Source organism: Vombatus ursinus, unplaced genomic scaffold (assembly GCF_900497805.2).
Source record: "Vombatus ursinus unplaced genomic scaffold, bare-nosed wombat genome assembly UNPS02008996.1, whole genome shotgun sequence".
In the NCBI taxonomy this organism is placed as follows: Eukaryota; Metazoa; Chordata; class Mammalia; order Diprotodontia; family Vombatidae; genus Vombatus; species Vombatus ursinus.
The window spans coordinates 6,458,295-6,472,015 of record NW_020948774.1 but is presented as its reverse complement, the minus strand read 5'-3'; the positions used below and the strand labels follow the sequence as shown (position 1 = coordinate 6,472,015).

General features: G+C 39.3%; 1 pseudogene; it reads right to left on the bottom strand.

Moving 5' to 3' along the window:
• Window positions 1-415: 415 nt before the first annotated feature.
• LOC114034429 lies at window positions 416-1,384 on the bottom strand (annotated as a pseudogene).
• Between the last annotated feature and the right edge of the window lie 12,337 nt (window positions 1,385-13,721).

Sequence of the window (13,721 nt, the reverse complement as noted above, 5' to 3'; positions counted from 1 at the left end):
AACAAAGTACTATGCTTCTCTGCCCTACTGCAGGGATGCTTTAGGACAAGGACTGTGAATAGGCATGGGAGTATCATCAGCACAGGGAAGTAGGTTAGGGATGTGGACTCTGCAGTGGTGGAACTCCTCTTTTGGCTGGGGATAAAGATCCATGGTTTTCTACTTTCCTCCTTAGAGGTCTACTTCTTATTGTTGTTCAGTTGTGTCTGACTCTTTGTGACCCCACGAACCATAGCATGCCAATGCTGTCCATGGGATTTTCTAGGCAAAGATACTAGAATGGTTTGCTATTTCCTTCTCCAGTGAATTAAGTCAAACAGAGGCTTTCCCAGGGTCACACAGCTAGTAGTAAGTGTCTGAGGTCAGATTTGAATTCAGTCTTCCTGACTCCAGGCCCAGTGCTCTATCCATTGAGTCACCTAGCTGCTTCCATGAGGTCTACTATAGTAGGGTTGCTATAACTGCACTCATTGTCATACCAGGAAATGAGCTTGACAGAATGTGATTGAGGGCAACACCAGTGCCAGCATCAAAGGCAGAAGAGTGGGTGTCACTGTTGAAGTCACAGGACACAATCTGGTCTTCTGTATAGTCCAAGATACCCTTCAGAAGTCCCTCTGATGCTTGTTTCATCGCTTTCTTGATATCATCATATCTGGCAGGTTTCTCCAGGTAGCAGATCAGATCCACAACAGATATTGGGAATAGGACCATGGAAAGTCACTCCTGTGAGCTTCCTGTTCGTTATGACCTTGCCTACAGCCTTAGCAGCACCAGTGGAAATAGGGATGATGTTTTGGGTAGAGCCACACCCATCACACCACAACTTGTCAAAGGGGGCAGGGGTCTTCTGGGGAGAAGGAATGGCATGGACTGTGGTCATGAGTCCTTCTGCAATGCCAACATTATGAATGACCTTGGCCAGGGGTTTCAAGCAGTTGGTAGTGTGTAAGGCATTACTGACAATCTTAGGGGAATCATCCTATTTCTCCTGTTCACTCCTTTCACAAACATAGGGGCAGTAGCAGAAGGGGAGAGATAATGAACCACTTAGCTCCACCTTAAAGGGAGCCTTAGTCTTTTCCATGGTGTTGAAGACACTAGTGGACTCTATGACATATTTGGCTCCAGAATTTCCACTTAATATTGGTGGGATCCCACTCCTGAAAGATTGGTAATGACTTTTCCATTAATCATCAGCTTTCCCTTCTCAGCCTTGACAATGCCCTCGAACTTTCCATAGGTGGAATCATATTGGAACATATAAACAATATAGTTGAGGTCAATGAAGGGGCTCCTAATGGCCACAACATCCGCTCTGCCTGAGGTGGATGCAGCCCTGGTACCCAATGTAGCCAAATCTATTGACTCCAACCTTCACCATCTTGTTTCTGGAATGTGGCTGAAGCAGTAGATCCTGGTACTGAGCTTAGGAGAAAAGCTGAGAACCAAAACAATATCCTTGAAACAAATATGCATAGTCAAACAAAACACATCTCCACATTGGCCATATCAAAAAATATATGTCTCATTCTTCACCATAAGTCTATCAACTTTGTCAGGAAATCTTCATCATCAATCCTCTGGAATTATATAGTTGGTTACCACATTGATAAGAATTCTTAGATCTTTCAAAGTTGTTTTTCTTTACACAATTACATAATTTGTTCTCCTGGTTCTGCACACTTCATTTTGTATCATTTCATAAAAGTCTATTAGATTAGAGTTTATTTAATAAAATGAATTTATTTAATAAAAAATTATTACATCCATATAATTTGTTTAAAAATTCCCCAATTGATGAACACTCTGTTAGTTTCCAGCTCTTTGCCACTTCAAAAACATCTACTCTATTTTTTTTTTTACATAAGGGTCCTTTTCCTCATCTTTAATCTCTTTGGAGGTGTAGGCTTGGTAGTGGTATTGCTCCTTGTAATTTTCAAACAAAGGACACCTTTTGCAATCCTTTCTAAAAAAAAAATAGCTATAGAAATTCAGAGAAAACAACACAGTTGTTCTTAAATTGTTGACTCCCAAAGATCAAGGACTATATCTGTTGACTTAGTATTGTCCAGTCCTTAGGCCTCATCTCTAATATTTTATGGCAGGTGTTGATGAGATAGAAAGATATAAATGAAGCCAGATAACATGCCCCCAAAGCTGAGATTTTGTTCAGTAGTAATTTTCCATTACTCTTGGGCAAGCCACTTGTCTTTTTTTTCCTCTATTCTACTCCTAATAGGGACTTTGTTATAGTGGGGAAAGGACTAACCTTTGAGTTAGGTTCAAATTCTGACTCTTAACACTTACTAGTTTTGTTTTAATAGTTAACCAAAAAAGTGGGCATTTAAATCTACACACTCTAACAGAAAAGAATTATAAACAAAATTTCAGTTGTTTCTTATGTACAGCTTTTCTCTTAAATATAATATATTTTATATCTTGATGATTTTAGAAGAACAGAAGAAGAGAAGAGTTCTATATTGAGAAGAGGGGAGGGTGAAGAAATAAAGAAGGGTAAAATTATTTCACATAACTGGGGTAAAGTAAAAATCTATACCAACAAGGAGGAAAGGGGGGGTGGAAATAAGTGACACTTGAACCTCACTCTTATCTGAACTGGTTAAAGGAGAGAAGAGTGCACATGAACATACACATAGTTGGGAATGGAAATACATTTCACTCAGTAGGGAAGCAGGAAGGAAAGGGGAGAAAAATGAGGGAGGATAATAAGAGTGCATCATCAAACAAACTCTAAGCATATATAAATACATTGATATTAGCTCTTTTTGCAGTGGCAAAGAATTGGACATTGAGGGGATACCCATCAGTTGGGAAATGGCTGAATAAGTTAAGGTATATGATTTAGATAGGATGTCATTGTGCCATAAGAAATGATAAAGGGGATGGTTTCAGAACAAACTTGAGAAAATTTACATGAACTAATGCAAAGTGAAGTGAGAAAAATGAGGAGAACATTGTACAGAGTAAAAGCAATATTGTAAGGATGATCAGCTATAAAAGATTCAGTTACTCCAATCAAGACAATGATCCAAGACAATTCCAAAGGACCTATGATGAAAAATCTATCCACCTCCAGAGAGAGAACTGATAGACTCTGAGTGCAGATTGAAGCTTAATTTTTTAAACTTTATTTTTCTTGGGGGTGTGTGTGTGTGTGTGTGTGTGTGTGTGTGTGTGTGTGTATGTTTTGCAACATAGCTAATGTGAAATGTTTTGCATGACTTCACATGTATATTTGATATATTTCTTGCCTTCTCAAGGAGTGGGGGAGGGGTGGGAGGGAGAAAGAGAATTTAGAAATCAAATTTAAAAAAAAAAGAATGTTAAACATTTTTTACATGTAATTGGGAAGTATTTAATGAAATAAAATATATTAACAAAATAAAAAAGTTACTTCAATGGCCTTTTTTAATTTCCTTTTTTCCCTACCTTAACCTCATCTTCTTTTCATCTTCCCCCTCCCCTATCAATGGAAAAAAGAAAAGAAAAACAAAATCCTTGAAACAAATATACATAGTGGACCAAAACAATTTTCTACATTAGCTGTCTCCAAAAATTTATGTCTTATTCTGCATCTTGAGTCTATCACCTTTCTGTCAGTAAGTGGGTAGCATGCATGAAGTATTAGTCTTCTGGAATCATGAATGGTCATTGCATTGATCAGAGTTTTCAAGTTTGTCAAAACTGTTTATCTTTATGGTATTGTTGCTATTGTACACATTTTTTTCTCATGGTTCTACTCACTTCACTCTGTATCAGCTCATACAAGTTTTTATAGGTTTCTCTGAAACTATCCCATTCATCCTTTCTTATGGTCCAATAATATTACATTACATTCATATACCATAATTGCTTAGCTGTTTCCCAACAGGTACCACATTAGTTTCCAGTTCTTTGCCACAACACAAAAGAGCAACTAAATTTTTGTACATGTGAATACTTTTCTGCTTTTTTCATTTTCTTTGGGGTATATGCCTAGTAGTGGTATATCTAGGTCAAAGAGTATGCATGGCTTAGTAATTTTGGGAGCATAGTTCCTAATTGCTTTCCAAGATAGCTGCATCAATACCTCGTTCCACCAACAATGCGTTAGTGTGCCTACTTTCCCACAGCCCCTCCAACATTTGCCATTTTCCTTTTTTTGTCATCTTAGACAATATGATGAATGTGATGTGGAACCTCAGAGTTCCTTCAATTTGCCCTTCTCTAATTATTAGTTAACATTTCTAATACCATATCAAATAGTGATGGTAACAATGGATATGTGTATTTTAGCCCTCCATATTATTGGAAAGGCCTATATCTATCAATCTATAATGTTGGTTCTTGGTATTAGATAGCAACTATTTACTATATAAAAGAAAGTTCCATGTTTCCTATGATTTTTTTATGTTAAAAGGAATGGGTATTGGATTTTGTCAAAAAAACTTTTTTTTTTAGGCAACTGGGGTTAAGTGACTTGCCCAGGGTCACACAGCTAGTGTCAAGTGTTTGGTCTGAGGCCAGATTTGAACACAGGTCCTTCTGACTTCAGGGCTGGTGCTCTATCCACTGCACCACCTAGCTGCCCCCCAAAAAACCTTTTTAAAAAGCATGTGTTGATACAATCATGTGGTTTTAAAAATATTTTTGCTATTAATATGGTTTAGAGTTTTAAAATTTTTTCTTCTGTAGAACCAACCTTATATTCCTGGTATAAATTTAACCTGATAATAGTGTATAATCTTTATGATATGCTGTTGTAGCTTCTTTGATAATATTTTATTTAATATTTTTACATTTATGTTCATTTGGAATATTGGTCCATAGTTTTCTTTCCCTTCTTTATTTTTCCCAGGTTTAGGTATCAAGACCTTATCTGTGTCAGAGAGTTTGAAAGGATCCTTTCTTTTCCTATTTTTTGCAAATAGTTTAATATCAGAATTAGTTTTTCTTTGCATGTTTGATAGACTTCACTTGTAAATCCATCAAGTCCTAAGGAATTTTTTTCTTTCAGAGTTGATTTATGTCTGATTTCTGACTTTGAAAGAGGAAGGTGGAGGGCCATGGCTGGACACTTGCTCATTCCCTTGCCTACCTCCAAGAGGGGTACTGTGCTAAAATTAAATTTATATAACACATCACATGTATCTATAAGTCTAGAGATACAATTACATTGTCATAATCCAGGATATGTGCCACTTTACCTGATCACTTTCAAAATGAGAATAATAGCTAGCCTAGTATCACTAATTTGTCTTCGTCCCATCAAATATGGGTTACGTAAAAAAAACCATCACAAAAAATGTATATTGAATAAAGTCATTTATCCAAATAAAATCATAAACAGAAGTTGGGAAAGTTACATAGTTTAGGATAGATTTAATAATACACAATATTAGGGGAGCTTTTTAGCTGGGAGCAAAATAAAACACCTCAAGTTGCACCTTGGTTGCAAGGAAAGAAGGAATGATTTCATCAAGGGGAGTCTTCTCTCAGGAATCTCTAATGTGGCAAGCACTGGAAATCAAAGAATATTATTCTACAAGTTTGCAGCTCTGACGGACCCAGTAGCCATTAAAACTCAAGCTTGCCTCTTACAACTGTGTCTCTCAATGCCCTACCCTAAAATATGTACTTCAACAATTTCCCTTAAGTATGTATTCAGCATCATGCTTAGTATTCTTTTAATCAGTCAGGAATTTTGTCTCCCCCCTCAGACAAAGAGTAGGGCTGTTCCTCTGGAAAACCTGCCCACCTTGCCTAGATGGAAATTGGTGTTACACAAGAATTTTGATCAATACAATGACAAATCATGACTTTGGAAAACTAATGATGAAGTATGCCACCCACTTTTTGGCAAAGAGGTGATGGATTAGAGGTGCAGAATGAAGCATGCATTTTACAACATGGCCAAGGTGGAGAGTTGTTTTGCCTAACTATACTTGTTACAAGAAAGGATTTCATGTGTGTATTTCTCTGTGTGTGTGTGTGTGTGTGTGTGAATTTAGAGGATAGTGATAGAAATGAAAAAAAAATGCATCAACAAAACATTTTTTTTAAAAGCACAGAAAAAAAGTTCAGAAGGGGATACAAACAGGGCAATTTTGTTAATATGTTTAATGTATACTTTTAAAATACAAGCTATATAATAAAAGTTCATGATTTTAGAGACAACCCTCTTTGATCTTTATATATTAAACTGTCCAAGTTTTTTGATAGTTATTAAATTTGTAAGAACTTTTTTTTTTAAAGTTACTGATAGCCTGATTTCTTTTCAGTTGTTTCAGCCCTCAGGTATGGGTTTGGGTTAGGAATGGAGGAGGGGAACATTTGAATGAACTGGATTGATAATGATCCTTGCTGGGTAGCATGGCTAGGATGATTGGATCTATTGATCCTGCCATGGCAAGACCTCCAAGGAAGACAGAAAAGGGGAAAAGGAAATAATATAGGGGGAAAAAGAAGCAGGGTAGGTGAGAATTGCTGCCCAGGAGATCTTTAGAAGACTCACCGCAGTCCTTCCTTCAGGTACCAGTCTGGAGCTGTAATCAACAAAAGAAGGGCTGCATACTCAGCTATTTTGGACAAAGCCTTTTTTTTCTGATTCCTGGGGGACTTGTAGGGAGGGTGATGTAGTAACAACAACAACAACAACAACAACAACAACAACAACAAAATCTAGCTCCTCCAACCCCTGGTGCCTCTCCACCCAGTTATTTCTCTATCCTTTGGCATTTGGAGGATATCTATCTCTTTCCAATCTCTCCCTTTGCAGATTTTCTGCAAAGCTAGGATCCAATTTCCAGGAAAAAGTTTCCTAGTCATAAAGATAAAAAGTCATTCCTGGTCATAAAGATAAAAAGTCATTCACAACAGGGGTACAGCACACAGAGCAGTTTTTGTTTCTCAGTTACTCATAATGTAGTTTATTACAGATGCTGGGAACCACTCCTCCCCCAACCCCCGGGGAGACAGCACTTCCTATTTTGCTGATGGGAAAACTATTTATCTAGCTCAGAGATTGAATGGTATACTGGAAAACAGTACTAGATTTAGAATCGAATGACCTGAACTCAAAACTCCCCTCGACAATCTATTATCCCTGTAACCTTGGGAGAGTCTCTGAGTAACTCTGACTCTCAGTTTCCTCGATTACAAAATGAGGGATTTGGACTACATGATATCTAAAGACCCTTTCATCTCTAAATTTCTGATCCTATGAGAATAGGTTGTTGGTTGTAGATAATTAGCTGAATGCCATTTGCACCTTGTTACGATGAACATAAACCTTCAAGCTTGGGAAGCAGGGAAACCGAAATGTCTGGAAAGAAAAGAAAGTCCTTATTCAGAGAGAACCGGAATAGTCTCTAAGGGCTGCAGATGCTGTTAATTCATTCCTGAAAGCTGGGCAAGGTTCTCCCAGAGAAACGGTGGTCACTTGGCCTGTGAGATCAACCTCACTTTGAAATTTTGGCAAGGGAGGAAACAGTAAATGGAGGCCCTGAACATTCTACTCAGTGACTTTTCTTTCTGGGGATTTTTCTAGCTGATTTCAAGAGGATTACATGGCCAGGCCTCAATGTTTTGCCCTTGGGAAGAAGGACCCCTTCTTACTTCTGACCTTTGAGTGACATTTTAATGTAGTGGAAAGAGCACCGGTCTTACTCCACTCAGGATCTGAAGTCCAGTTCAGGCTCAAAAACTACCTGTGTGACCCTGGCAAGTGTCACTGAACCTTTCTGAGCTCTGGAATATAAATTTATTCTGGGTTAATTTTTTGTGTTTATATCAATAATTCCTTGCACGGAGTAGGAGCTTAGTGTTTGTGGAATCAAATTTACTTTTTTCTCATGTAAAATAGGGACAATAATACTTGCAATAATGCTACCCGGTAAGATTATAATTCAGAAATGGTTTGTAATAGGTATGTGGGCAGTCTGTCTAGGACTGTTTCCTATAACTGAGAATATATTCAAGAATCAAGTTCAACATACTGTTAGCTCAGGTCCCATCCAATAGAGACTCATGTTTCCAACTAGTCATTAAAATAACTTGTCTTCTTGTTGTTCAGTCGTCTCAGTCTGAATCTTTGTGATGCTATTTGGGGTTTTCTTGGTAAAGATACTGGAGGGGTTTGCCATTTCCTTCTCCTGTTCATTTTATATATGAGGAAAATGAGGCAAACAGGGTGAAGTGACAGCTATTAAGTATTTGTGTGAGGCCAAATTTGAATTCAGGAAAATGATCTTTCTGACTCCAGGCCTGGTACTTTATCCACTGTGCCATCTAGCTGCCCTAATTTAAGTCATATCTCTATAAAGCAAAAACAGTTTAGTTAAATTAGGGGTGAAAACCATGGTAATCTTGAGAAGCAACCAACAGTCATACACAGTCGTCACTGTCCCTTCAACCCCCAAACTGTCATCTCCAACCTGCAAGCCAAAGTCCAGTGTCCTCCCACTTCTTTGTGCCATTAGAAAGGAAGACAGGCGGTTTCACTTTGCCCTGGTAAACCCCATTGTTTCCCAATTCTTCATGTGATGGAGTGACAAATAGCTCAATCACTCATGGAAGTGACTAAGGAAGCTAGTGGCACTCTTGGTGCACTCTAGGTTTCTCTGGTTTGCAAGGTCCCTATTTACTCCACCCCAGACCGTGCTGATCAGAAGAAAGGGAATGAAGCTGTCCTGTGTATAGGTTTGTAGGTCTAGCTGTCCAGGTTTATAATCTCAGTATTATACTGGAATCCTTACTCTCCCTCACCCCATAGAGCCAATCATTTGTCAAATCTTGCCATTCCTGTCTTCCCAACATCTCTCACTTCTGACCCTTTTCTACAGCTACCACCTTAGCTCAGGCCCTCATCACCTTCCACCTAGATTATTTTTTTTAATTAATTTATTTTGATTTATCAACAATCACTTCCATAAGCTTTTGAGTTTTAAATTTTTCTCCCCTTCCCTCCCTACCTCCTTCTCCAAGACGCCGGGCAATCTGATATAGGCCATACATATTGTCATCTTCTATTAAACATATTTTCACATTAGTGATGTTGTAAGGAAGAATTAGAACAAATAGGAGGAACCACCAGAAAGAGGAAACAAAACTCAACGGAAAGAAAAAAATAGCAAATAGTATGCTTTGATCTGCATTCAAACTCCATAGTTCTTTCTTTGGATGTGGATAGCATTTTCTATCATGAGACCTTTGGAGATGTCTTAGATTCCTGTATTGCTGGGAAGGGTTAAGTCTATCAATATTAGTCATCACATTATGTGACTGTTACTGTGTACAACGTTCTCCTGGTTCTGCTCACTTCACTCTGCATCAGACCATACAAGTCCTTCCAGGTTTTTCTGAAGTCTGCCTGTTCAACATTTCTTATAGCACAATAGCATTCCATTACATTCATATACCACAACTTGTTCAGCCATTCACCAATGGATAGGCATCCTCTCAATTTCCAATTCTTTGCCACCACAAAAAGAGCTGCTATAAATATTTCTGTATATGAGGATCCTTTTCCCATTTGTATGATGTCTTTGGGATATAGTCCTAGAAGTGCTATTGCTGGGTCAAAGGGTATGCACATTTTTCTAGCCCTTTGGGCATAGTTCCAAATTGCTCTCCAGAATGATTGGATCATTTCACAACTCCACCAACAATGTATTAGTGTTCCAATTTTCCCACATCTTCTCCAACATTTATCATTTTCCTGTTTTGTCATGTTGGCCAATCTGATAGGTGTGATGTGGTACTTCAGAGTTGTTTTGATTTGCATTTCTGTAATCAATAGTGATTTAGAGCATTTTTTCATATGACTATAGATGGCTTTAATTTCTTCATCTGAGAACTGCCTGTTCATATTCTTTGACCATTTATCAATTGGGGAATGACTTGTATTCTTATAAATTTGACTTAATTCTCTATGTATTTTAGAAATGAGGCCCTTATCAGAGAGACTGGTTGTAAAAATTCTTTCCCAATTTTCTACTTTCCTTCTAATCTTGGTTGCATTGGCTTTGTTTGTGCAAAAACTTTTCAATTTAATGTAATCAAAGTTATTCATTTTGCATTTTGTAATGTTATCTATCTCCTGTTTGGTCATGAATTCTTTTGTTCTTCATAAATCCGATAGGTAAACTATTCCTTGCTCTCCCAGTTTGCTTACAGTATCAGCCTTTATATCTAAATTATGAACCAATTTTGACTTTATTTTGGTATATGGTGTGAGATTTTGGTCTAAGTCTAGTTTCTGCCACACTCTTTTCCAGTCTTCCCAGCAGTTTTTGTCAAAGAGTGAGTTCTTATTCCAGAAGCTGGGGTCTTTGGGTTTATCAAATAATAGATTACTATAGTCATTGACTACCATGTCTTGCATACTTAACCTATTCCACTGATCCACCATTCTATTTCTTAGCCAGTACCAAGCAATTTTGATGGTTGTTGCTTTATAATACAATTTAAGAGCTGGAATCCACCTAAATTATTGCAACAACCTCCTAATTGGTCTCTTGAGTTTTTCCCCACTCCAGTCCATCCTACGCACTGCTGCCAAAATAATTTTTCTTAAGTGCAAATCTGACCATGTGACTCCTCTACTCAACCAACTCCAGTGGCTTCCCTATTGTCTCTAGGTTAAATGCAAATTCCTCTGTTTGGCTTTCAAAGCCCTTCATAATCTGCCCTAAACTATGTTTTCAGCTTCATTCAACATTATTTCCCCTCCCTCACTCTGCAACTCAGTGAAATTGTGCTTTTCTCATTTCTCATCATTCACAAAAATCCACATCCCAGCTATGCCTTTACACTGACCATCCTTCATGCCTGGAATGTACTCCCTCCTTATTTCTGCCTCATAGAATCCCTCACTTCCTTTAATACTCAGCTACATAATACCTTCTACATGAAGCCTTTCCTTATCCTCATAACTGCTAGTGCCCTCCCTCCCAAACTACCTGGAATTTAACTACTTTCTCTGTGTGTGTGTACTTGTGTGTATGTATATCTATTTTTACATAGCTATACATAGACATATTATCTATCTATAGTGTGTATATAAACATATTTGTATAGTATGTATATATATATCTATATATGCACATATATAGAGAGAGACACTTTATATCTATGCTGCCTATGTACTTGTTACTTCCCCCCATTAGATTGTTCACTGAGGGCAAGGATGGTTTCATTCTTAGTACTTGCATGCCCAGTACCTAGTGCAGTGCCTGACCCATAGTAAGTGTTCATCTTTGTTAAGATGAACATAAAAAGTAAATACTTATTGTTTGATTGAAATTCCACCCAGTTACTCCAGCACTTCCCAAATACAAGAGTTTATTTTTACCCCACCTTGATCCTGAGGATAGCATGGTTTGTACATACATAGTCACAGTCATGTTAGTCTCTCTATCTTCTGTTCTTTTCCCCTCTTTCTCCATCTCTCACACCACTTCATCAGCTTAACTGACTGATCCAGTCTCCTGGGGAGCCAAGTATCCTTGGAAGAGGAATTGAAGGAAAGCTCTACTGGAATTATCTCATCAATAGCAGTTGCTGGAAAACATTATTCAGAAAAACCGGGGATAACATTTACCTAGAAGACATACCCCTTACAATTTTAAATCTTAAGGCCTTATTTAGTGCCTAGCATAGTGCCTTAGACATAGTTTCAGTATGGAATGGTGAGGTACTGAGGGCCAAAAAAATTGGAATTCAGTGTGACTCTGCCACCAACTCAGTCAGGTTCTCTATCTGCTGAACAAGGAAGTGAGATAATATTTATAAAATGCTTAGCACAATGCCTGGCACAAAGTAGGCACTTGATAAATGCTTGTTCCTTGCCCCACCCCCACCCCCATCCCACTGCCTAACCAGAGACAAGGGCTAAGGGAGAGGATGTCTTCAGGCTCCAGAAATCCTCAGAGATGAACATAGAACTTGGGTTGGGTATGCCAATGTGCTATGCATGCTTATAGATCTCTCACTTCTATAAAGTGTCCCCTGGGTGTCACACCCACTCTCTCCTACCCACTGGCTTTGGCCATTATCACATTATTCCTTGTTCCAGAAAGTTCTAAGGTGGGTAGAGAGAATTAGAGGAGGGAGGATAGCCTGTCAGCTTGGGGAGAAGGCTCACCTTTTAGGTCTTTGTTCCTGTCGAAGGGAAGCAGGATGCTAACCATGTTCACGAAAAGGTTGATGGCTCAGCTGTCTCTCCTCCGTGGCTGAGTAGTTCTTTCCATCCTGGCATTCTAAGCCCTTGTTGGCCTCTGGTATTTCCCAGAAGGGAAAAAAAAAACTGATGGGGGGTGGGGGGGGAAAGGAGAATAATATTAAGCAAACCCACGGACCCAGTTCCCAATGAAATTTCTCTGAGTCTGTGATCCCTCTAGGGCCTGGGGCTGGAGACTGGATGAGCACTAGGAGGATCTTGTGTCCTGCTAAGGACTCATCCTTTCTAATTTCACAAGAGAAGCCCTAAGCTAAAGGGGGATTGAATAGTGGGAGCTGATGGCTTCACAGTGGAGAAAGCTTCAGCCTGATTTGGTATGTGAGGAGGTGGCGTAGTGAATATATGTGCTAGAGAATGTATGTTGTGTGTGTCTTGGGGAGTAACAGCTTCTTCTTTCATGGTTAGACCCTCTTCCAAGTTCGTAGTTTTGGTGGGGGAAAGGTTGGCTCACGGCCAATTCTCTACTCTGACCCTAAGTCAACAAACCCTTCTCTGTCCTGGGCTGGGTTGGAAATAGTTTCTATTTGCCCTGAAGCGACTGCAACTCCTCTGCCAGTCGGGAATAAACAGGAGGGGAGAAGAGCAGTTCTGGGAAGCCAGTCTGTGGTGAACCATCTGGGTTGCAATGCAAATGAAGCCTGGAACTCTGCCTGGAGCCAATGTCAGTGCCTCGGGAAAGGGAGAGAACCCAGTCAGTGGGAGCCAGGGATAGACCAGCTTGCTCCATGGAAGGGGAGGCATGAGATGGGTCTTGGAAATGGGATCACAATGTGACAGGAAATCCTCAGAAATGAGAAGCTTTTGGGAGGAAGGCATTAGGGGACACTGGGCTCCTGCTCCTTTCCACCCTACTCCAATGCATGGTTGTAGTAATTGGGCAGTTGCTGGCCCTGTGGCTGGCATTTGGGTGCTGTGTGTAACTGAGCCTCCACAATATGCTAAGCAGGATTCAGGAGAGGTAAGGATTGCCCTCTTCATGAAAAAGTGTGTGGGTGGATGGGGTAGTAGAAAAGCATTGGCCTGGGAGCCAAAACACCTAGAGTCAAGTTCAGATTCTGAAGATAACTGTCATGTAACCCTTAATCCTTCTCTCCTCTGAACTAATTAACACCAATTCCTTTAACAAGTCTTTGGATGGCCTGGTCTCCAGTCTTTTTACCATCCTCTGATTGCATTTTGGTTGATTGCCCCCTATTTAAAATGTTGTGATACTCTAGAGATGATGCTAAGATCATACATCTAGAGCCAGAGGGGGTCTTAGAAAGGCATCTAGTCTAATTTTTTCATTCTACAGAGAAGGAAACTGAGGCCCAGAGAAGTTCTGTGACCTGCCCAAGATCACAAAGTAAGAGGCAAAGGGCAGATTTGAACTTAGGTCCTATAAATAGGCAGTGTGGTGGCTCAGTGGATAGAACATTGGGACTGGAGTCAGGAAATTCAAATCTGGCCTCAGACACTTACTAGCTGTGTGACCCTG